This window comes from Talpa europaea (assembly GCF_964194135.1).
Source record: "Talpa europaea genome assembly, chromosome: 8".
Taxonomy (NCBI): Eukaryota; Metazoa; Chordata; class Mammalia; order Eulipotyphla; family Talpidae; genus Talpa; species Talpa europaea.
The window spans coordinates 101,405,383-101,415,286 of record NC_140075.1 but is presented as its reverse complement, the minus strand read 5'-3'; the positions used below and the strand labels follow the sequence as shown (position 1 = coordinate 101,415,286).

General features: G+C 46.0%; 1 pseudogene across 1 annotated transcript; it reads left to right on the top strand.

The window, feature by feature from the left end:
• The first annotated feature begins 283 nt into the window (after positions 1-283).
• On the top strand, positions 284-702 carry LOC311175724 (large ribosomal subunit protein uL14-like; annotated as a pseudogene). The gene has a single exon. The product of its transcript is annotated as a large ribosomal subunit protein uL14-like (transcript).
• The last annotated feature ends 9,202 nt before the right edge of the window (positions 703-9,904 follow it).

Genomic DNA, 9,904 nt, shown 5'->3' with positions numbered 1-9,904 from the left:
GAGTTCCCAGCTCATTCTCTCTCTGGTCGCCTTGCCTGCTACATGCTGGGGTGGGAGCAGCCTTGAAGCTCCAGGTAGGAACAGTGGCCCATTGTCCGTGTTTAAGAGAGAAGTTGAGGACAGAGTCCAGAGACTGCATCACAAAACACTGAAAACAAACACACAAAAATCAGCCAAGAGAGCAACCCTCTCTTCCTTTGGGTGACAATGCACCATCTAATGCGTGTCACTGAGACAGTACATCAATAAGAGAACAATCTTCTGTCCCTTTCCGGCGTTCAAGATGTCGAAGCGAGGACGTAGTGGGTCCTCTGGTGTGAAATTCTGGATTTCGTTGGGTCTTCTGTGGCAGCTGTGATCAACTCTGCTGACAACACAGACACCGAGAATCTCTACATCATCTCTGTGAAGGGGGTAAAGGGACAACTGAACAGACTCCCTGCTGCCGGGGTGGGCGACATGGTGATGGCCACAGTCAAGAAAGGCAAACGAGAGCTCAGAAGGAAGTTACATCCAGTGGTAATTTCACAACAAAAATCCCATCGGAGAAAAGATGGTGTATATCTTTATTCTGAAGATAATGCTGGGATAATAGTAAACAATAAAGGCGAGATGAAAGGTTCTGCCATCACTGGACCAGTTGCAGAAGATTGTGCAGACTTATGGCCCAGGATTGCACCCAATGGTGGCAGCATTGCATGATTCTTAGGCCTATTAGTAAAAAAGAAATCATTAAACTAATTAATTGCCCCCCCACACACACAAGAAAGAAAAGAATCTTGTATTTGCACAGAGTATCGTCTATTTACTAGCTAACCTAAACTGGCAACTAGTTTTAATCCGTTTGTCCACTCGTTGCTCAGCCAGCAAGCCCCCTCTCTGCCTTTCCTTCTGCCTGGAAGTCCCTCCTCTGGGGGTTTATGGCTCAGCCCCCTCCTTCTCGGGTCTCTGCACATGTGTCACCTTGGCAGAGACACCCCCCACCGACTTCCGTGTGAATGAAGCATGCCCGATACCCACACCAGCCTCTGTCCCTTTCAGCTCCCCTGAACGTCCACCACCTGATATTGATTTGTTTTCTCATTGGCGTCAGGTAACTACAATGTCAGCCTCACCAGCGCAGCGCTGTTGGGGTCTGCTTTGTTCCCACCGTACCCTGGGTGGGCTAGAGTAGCTGGCACATAGCCAGTGCTCAGCAAATATTTGTGAAAATAAATGATCTCTCTAAATTTTAATATATACAATAAAGCTCAACTTTCAGAGCTAGATGTAAACTAAAAAACTTCAGAAAAATGTGTACATTTGGAGTATTTTGCTTTTGATTGAGGGGGGTCGGGTGGGTGGTGAACATCCCCCAGCCCTCTCCTGCCCGCCTCCGTACTTCATATGTGCCTGTACCATAGCAAATATTTGTTGAGCGCATGAATAATGCATATTATCAGTTCTGAGCCATATACCAAATGTATTCATTTCCTGAGGCTGCAACAAATTACCACAAATCTGGTTTAAAACACAGAAATGTATTCCCTTACAGTTCTGCAGGCCAAAAGTCTGAAATTGTCTCCCTGGGTTAAAATCAAGGTGTCGGCAGAACATGTGTCCCCTGCTGGCCCGAGGAGAGCATCCAACCCTTTTTCCTTCTAGTTTCTGGGGACTCCTGGCATCCCTTGGCTGGTGGCCCCATCACCCCAGTCTCTGCCTTTGTGGCCAATAGCCCCTTCTGTGGCGTCAAGCTTCCCGTGACCTCTTCTGGTAAGAATGCATGTTACTGCATTTAGGGTTCACCCTGAAAATGTGGGGTAATGTTCTTTTCATCTCAAGATCCTTAACCACTTTTGCAAGATCCCTTTAAGAAAATGTGTGCGATAACAGGCACGTGTTCCAGAGATTATTACCTGATGACACTGAGAGCCATTATGCAATCTACTACAATCTACTACACCAAATAAAGAGGAACAATGGGATAAATGATACCTCCCAAACACACACACACACACACATGCACACACAGGTATTTGGGATTTTCACTGGGCTTTCAATCTTCGTGTGACTAAATTTCAGTATTCTCAGTATTACAGGTAAGGAGGCCAGAGTGTGGAGACTGACTCCATCCGCATCAGTCCAGCCCTTTCTGCCCCCACTTCTTGCTGCTCCCACAGGCTTTATTTAAGTCACAGGAGGAATTTCATGTTGCCTGGGGACGAAACGTAAATAAAGAGGAGCACTCAGAGTCCTTTAAATGACTCTATAACCAGTGTGTCCACTACTGTCAATAAGACGGTGCAAGCCAGTTTGTCTTAATGCACCGATGCCCAATTCCGTCACGAGTTAACAGTATGTAAAGCATTCACCACCTTCCTGGGACCCCAAAGGCATCACCAAAAATAATTTACCTTCAGTAAACTTTGCGGTCGTTTCAGAGGAGAAATAAGATTTAAAGCCAGACCTCTGAGGCAGTACCAGGAGCCCAGCAGACTCATCCAGGCTCCAGCAAACCTTTTCAGCAAAGCTTATCCACACTGGCCAGTTAATTAAAACAACAAAGAGAACATCTTTAACCTGAGGGTCACAGGTCGCTTTTCCTTCTTGGCAGGTAACAGAGGCCTAATATTTGTCTAAGGCTCACTTACTCTTAAATAAGTCTTTTTCGCTGCTTTATCCTGCAGAGTTTTGACAAGTGTCACACAGCCCTCATTTTTTAAGCAATAGAGCAGATAACTTCTTTTTTTTCGCTGCTGTTGTACACGCAGCAGAGGTTTCCAGAAGGCTTGCTGGCTCTAGGCTCTAGGCAGACTCTGCCCTCAAGGATCTCACAGCTGGAGCAGGAAGAAACGCAAACCTTCTCCCATGCTTGGAATTCCCATCCAAGTCCCACAGCTGAGGGCAACCACTACGAGTACCTCCTGCTCTAAAGAGAGCGGCTGCTGTGGGACTTATTGCAATGTGGCAGACCTGTAGAACCCTCCCCACAACTGCCAGCCCCACTGGCTTCCTCCAGCCGGTGCAAGATGAGATTAGAAATTTGAAGGGGGCTTCATGGAAGCAATTGGGGTGTTGTACAATAATCTCCCCCAAAGGTGCCTAACACCTAGCACCTGTGACCGTTACCTTACCTGGCAAAGGCATTTGACAGTGGGGGTTCAGGTTAAAGACCGCGCCAGAGAGGAGAATCCTGGGTCACTCAGGGACCCATCTAATCACGCGCACCCTCCTGTTGTGGTCAGAGGCAGACGTGGTGCCAGCATAGCTGGGTTGACACAGTGTGGCTGGATGAGGGCCCATCCAGAGCAGCAAGGTGGAGGCCCCTAGAAGCTGAAAAAGGCAAGGAAATGGGTCCACCCCTCGAGCCTGCAGAAAGGAGTACAGCCCAGTGACACCCTGACAGCCCCAATAGAAGAGAATAAATGTGTGTGCCCCAAGCCACTAAATTTCTGCACGTTGTTGCAGCATCAATAAAAATTGAATTGAGGACTCGTGGACAAAAGAACACTTAGGCTCTCTGGGGAACCCCCATCCCAGCCAAGAGAACTTCTCTTAAGGAATCGAGCTTGAGGGTCCAGGACCCCGGAGCCTCTCTTGGTTCTTGTCTTCAGTAAGGAAAGAATTCAACCTTGAGACCATGTTTACAGAAAAGCTAGAGACCTATTGATAAATAAGAGGAAAGACAGGAAAGTTCTCTGAGCAGAGAGGGGTCCTGAGTAGGTAGCCACTGAAGGGCTGAAAAGCAGGTGCTTGTGTGGGTATAGTGGGCAAAGAGTAGGGGTTCTGACATTGGGTGTCTCTGTGTTGTGTCTCATGCTAAGGCCCAGTGAGTCTCCCACATTACCTGGCCTGTCTTTCTGGAACTAGCTTTGGTCCATTGCTTCAGCATTGTTATTGTGCTGGTGTTCTGACCATTTCATTTTCAACTGGGCTGGGGGGCACCCTGAATCCCATTGATTGTTCCCAATTTAACTTGATAAATGGGTTTGACACACCTGGGCTGGGGGAGGGGGTGGTGTGGTGCTGAGCAATCCCACCGATTGTTCAGATTAATAAATGGGCTTGGAGCTAGGGGCACCTTGTTCCTAACTGACTACCCATTTCCTAACTGCCTCATTCACTGAGACCAGGAGAGGCTTTGAGAAGGGGGCTAAGCCCTGTCTCCTTGGCTGGAGGCTTGCTGAGCTGCAGAGACGAGGACTTCTCAGAGCCCCCATTGCCCACGCCCAGGAGGCAGCGCTTGAAATTCAGTGGATACCCAGGAGTCTGGGTGACAGGAACGTGCTTCGCTCCTGGCTGCAGGATAGTGAAGCCAAGAAGTGTCAGGAGCTACCCAAGAGGACAGAGAGAAGAGGAGGGCAGTGGAGGAGGCAGGGCCCAAGGGACCCCACGGGAAGATCTTCCCAAGGGCCACTGCCCCATGGGGGCCCTCACTCTCAATGTCCTGTGGGTGCAGCAGGGAAGGCACAGCTAAGAACTACAGGGGTTGCTGGAGGTCAGAGAGCAGGTTGGTCAGCCGCACAGCTGGCGATGTCTCCCAGACAACAAAATGAATGCTTCCGGGGAGGGTCTGAGAGACTCAGGGGGACCTACCATGTCTCCTTGAGTCCCCGCTTCCTTTCCAACATTGCAGGAATCAGAGCAGACAGGGAAGGAGAGGAGGAGGCAGCAAGAAGAAGAGTGATGCTGGCTGCGTCCCCATCGCACGGAGTAAGTCCTCCAACCAGGGGCAGGCCTGAGCTGGGAGGGAGTCCAGGGAATTGGATGCGCAATTGATCTGGACTGGACTTGATTTTTCACTACCCGCCAATTTAAACTTCCCGTCCATCTTCCGTTAAGTCAGTCTGCATAGAACTGGAGGTGGTGGCCCAACAACAGCGCGTTAAAAATGTTTATCTGAGGTCCTCCCTGGTGGCACAGGCTGTTGGGCGCTGCACTGTGAAACTGTCTGCAGCCTCTGAAGCGCCGGTTCAATCCCAGCCGGCCTGGCGAGAATCCCACATGGCGCAGCAGGCCTCGCCTGTCTCGCCCGCTGGTCCCCTCAGCAGTGTATTTCATCAGTCTGCCTGTTCTGTTCCCCGCTCTGCCTCTCGTGAATCCTCTCACCCTCCCGCACATCTGGCCTGTACCCCAGCTCTTGTATAAATAAATAAATCTTAAAAAAAAATGTTTATCTGAGTGGTAGAATTTCAGGTGGTTGGCTTTTTCCTTAATGTTTATATATAATTAAGATTTTTCTAATGCAGGGCCTCCCTAGTAGCGCAAGGGGTTAAGACACAGTTCTATGAAGCTATCCGCAGCCTCTGCAGCAGAGGTCTAGCCCCAGCCAGGGAGCTACCCACATGGTGCAGCAGACCTCTCCTGTCTCCCCATTGCTCCCCTCAGCAGGGTATTTCAGTCAATACGCCTGTTCTGTTCTCCACACTATCTCTGGTGAATCCTCTCACCCTCCACACTTCTGGCCTGTACCCTGGTTCTTGTATGCATAAATAAATAAATCTTTTTTTTTTTTAAGATTTTTCTAATGAACCCACTTGTCTTTTAAAGATGGAGGGCGGGCAGGAAAGAGAGCAGGTCTGGGGAGGAGCAGGCTGATTCTTCCACCTTGGAAGTTCTGGTAGGTAATTTAGCAATGCCAGGGCTGTAGACAAGACATCCATGGAGCTAACGGTGTGGCTCCAAGCATGTCTCTAAAGAAAATTCTCTCCAGTCGACCATACAACGACCATAGTTCTAAGTTTACAAAAACCACTGTATTAAATACGTCCTTGCAAAGATTTAAAAGAAAATGGAGGTGGGTAAGTATTATTAAATTCACAAACATAGGAAAAAGTCATTTTCCCCCACAGGAATTTCAGTAATAAAGTCTATTTTAACTATATGTGCATTGTTATTATTGCAAAATGAAGCATTTTATTCATACTGACAGAAAAAAATCTGAAATCCTGAGCAAATCTAAACAGAACAAGGTGATCAAAATTATTCTGTCTCTAAACCATTTTTTGCTCAAACCTGGCTGCACATTAGAATCATTGGGGAGCTTTGTAAAAATACTGATGCTTGAGTCCTGATCCCCGAGGTTCTGATTTAGCTGATCTGGAGCAGGGCCGGACAGCAGTATTTTTAAAACACATCCCCAGAGATTCTAATGTGCAGTCAGAATTGAGAACCACCAGACCATTGAAATAAATTGCCACACAGCATGTAATTCATAACTGTCTTTAAAAAAATGCAATGCCAACTGAGCATTCCTCAGAGTTATTGCATTCCTATGCTGTCAGCTCAACAGGTTCTCTTTTAATTTTTATTGAAATATAATATCAAGACAGAAATGTTCGTGTGCGATAAACATACAGGTTCATGCTGTCTGACCTTGTCACTAGCACCCAGAGCAAGAAACTGAACATAACCAGCAGCCCAGAAGCACAACTGATCATTCCAGCTGCTTTGAAGATTTTCCTCTCAAATGTTTGGTGCCACTTCTCACTAGGTAGCTGAGCTATAATCAGTAGAGATCCTACAAATGCAAATGATTTTCTTTAATTGTCTATCACATGTTATCCAATTTGAATTATGAAAATTTGATGAAATAATTATGAACATGGATTCAGCCAGAATTTTTTTTTTTTACCCAGACCTATTGATAATGGAAAGGACTGGGGGAGAAATACAGCTAAGTATCTGATCAGGATCCAGTTAAACAAATTAGCTAACATCCAGATGGGATCCTCTGGTCTGGGAGGTAAAAATGTGAATGCAGAAAAACAGAATCAGGAGTCAAACTTCTGTCTCAAAGAATACCAGGATGGAGAAAGGAGAGAAAAATTATCAAATAAATAATAATGTCAAAGCCATAGTTTCCAGGGTCTTGAATCTTGACAATTACAGGGCTCACAGAATATTGAAAAGAAACAAGGAAGAGAGGTGTGGAGGATTCAGTAAAATTTCCAAGAAGAAAGAAAAAATTCCAGAGAGAAAAAAAAATCCCAATAGATTAACTCCAAAGGAAGAAGAAGAAACAGAAAGACATCAGACTTCTCAAGTGCGCTATATATATATATATATATATATATATATATATATATATATATAAACAAAACACATAAATTTCGGCAGGAAAAAAATTGTTCTCAACTTTAGAATTTAACAGTGTATATTTTTATTTATTTAATTTTTATTGCAATATAATGGACATATAGAACTTTATTTGTTTTGGAAAAAATTACATTGAATATAAAATTCTATGCCCAGGCCAAAAAAAATGAGGTAACTACACAGTGGAAACCATTTTTACTTATTTTTTTAAAAGATTTATTTATTTATGCATACAAGAGCTGGGGTACAGGCCAGAAGTGTGGGGGGTGAGAGGATTCACCAGAGAGAGCGGAGAACAGAACAGGTAGACTGACTGAAATACACTGCTCAGGGGAGCAGCGCGCGAGACAGGAGAGGTCTGCTGCGCCATGTGGGTAGCTCCCTGGTTGGACTGGGGATTGAACTCTTGCTGCAGAGACTGTGGACAGCTTCATAGGTTGCGTCTTAACCCCTTGCGCCACCAGGGAGGCACTGGAAACTATTTTAGATGAACAAGGATTCAGTTAATATCGCTCCATGAACCCATTTTGAATGAGTCTCTACCAGATATACTCCAACACTAGTGAAAAGGAATCCAAGAAAGAGGAAGATAGAATACAGCGGTATAAAGAGAAACCAGTAAAACTGGAATGTCCAAATAACTGAAAATATGACTATGAATTGTCAAGGAAAAAAAGTTCCCTGGTTACATCCCAAAAGATTTCAACAGAACTTGAGGGTGGGGAAAGAAGTATGGGTGCAGAAGGAAGAGATGATAAAGGGTTGAGGTCTAGCCTTTTTTTTTTTTTTTAAGATTTCTTTATTTATGCATACAAGAACTGGGGTATAGGCAGAGGTGTGAGGGGTGAGAGGATTCACCAGAGACAGAGTGGAAAACAAAACAGGCAGACTGACTGAAATACAATGCTGAGGGGAGCAGCGGGCGAGACAGGAAAGTTCTGCTGTGCCATGTGGGTTGCTCCCTGGTGGCCCGGGGTTTGAACTCGTGCTGCAGAGGCTGCAGATAGCTTCATAGTGCTATGCTTAACCCCTTGTACCACCAGGGAGGCCCCTGAGGTCTAACCTTCTTAATAGCTATTAGGTACTGATTAATTCTCAACATTGGTGGAAATAAGACATTCAAATTATGTTGAGTAAAGTATAAATAAGTGCTTGAAGAAAGATTTAAAAAATGTATATTCAATGGATAAAAACAAAAGGTTCAGTTTAGCTAGACAAAGCAAAATAAAGAAACATTGAGGAAATTGTAACAAAAAGAAAACACAAGGGCCTCCCTCGGTGGCGCAGTGGTTGAGCACTGGGTTGCGAAGCAGCCTGCAGCCTCTGCAGCTCTGGTTCGACCCCCAGCTGCTCCCCGGCCACTGGAGGAGGGTCCCACATGGCACGCAGACCTCTCCTGCTGCCCGCTGCTCCCCTCAGCAGTGTACTTCATCAGTCTGCCTGTTCTGTTCCCCGCTCTGGCTCTGGTGAATTCTCTCACCCTCCCGCGCTTCTGACTGTACCCAGTGTTTGTATAAATAAATTAATTAATTAAAAAATATATATATATAAAATCCATCAGAAAAAAGACATTCCAATAGAAAAACAAATAATTCACAGAAGAGGAAGTAATAACAGTTCCAATGAAGTGTGGAAGTGATTAACTCAGCCTTAAAAGTAATCAAGAAAATACACATTAAACACAGGTGAAGTACCTTTCTTCTCACAGGAGGGTGGCACTGGTAACATGCAGTGTTGTTGAGGGTGAAAGAGCAAAGGGCAACCCTGTCAGCAGACAAATTAGCCCAACAGCTTCGTATTTAGAGCCACCAACTCTGAGGGGGCCAGAAAAAGAAGTTCAGGAAAGGACCCATACCAGGAAAAGGGAAGAGAGGGTTGTCCTACCTCTGCCTAGACCACAAAGGAATTCACACCTGTCAGTGTCAGGGGAGGAACCCAGGGCTCCCAAATGCAAAGGAATAACAGGTTTCTCCACTGTCTGGCTCAGAGGTAAAACTTCTACCTCATTGAAGGTTGTAGAACTCAAAGATGGATGAGTGGTCTGGTTTCTGAGGAACAGAAAGTGGCCAGAGCCCCTGCCAGGTGTGTTCCTCGGTTGGCTCTCCTGACCCCCATCTTCACAGTGAAAAAGCAGACACTGGAATCCAGAGTGGTTCTGTAAAGGTAACTCAAGTTTGATTTTAATCACCACCAGCTGTGTCTGTAGTAACTGAAAGAAGAAAACCTAAGGCAGTGAGGCTCAGATTATGGCGTGCACCCTAATTCCCTGGAGGGGTTGTAAAACTAGTGGCTTCTAGGCCCCACTAGGATCAAAACAGAGAACCTGCATTTCTTTTTTTTTAAGGATTTATTTACTTATGCATACAAGAACCTGGGTACAGGCCAGAGGTGTGGGGGCTGAGAGGACTCACCAGAGACAGATTGGGAGCAGAACAGGCAGATCTACTGAAACACACTGCTGAGGGGAGCAGCAGGTGAGTCAGGAGAGGTCTGCTGTGCCATGTGGGTTGCTCCCTGGCTGGCCAGGGATTGAACTCATGCTGCAGAGGCTGTGGACAGTTTCACAGTGCTGTGCTTTAACCCTTTGCACCACCAGGGAGGCCCAAACTTGCATTTCTAACAAGTTTCTGCTGGTGCTGTGGTCCAGGGACCCAGTTGCCAGCTACTGCTCCTCCTCCTGGAGGAAGTTATCCAACAGCACAGAGCAAGGCAGGGCCAGTGGAGGGGAGACCTGCCCCACCTGGTCCTGATGACCAAGAAGAGGTCATTTTTTATTCTTCAGAAGACTATCTTTCGAGGAAACCTGTTGCTGATGAAGGAATTCTTC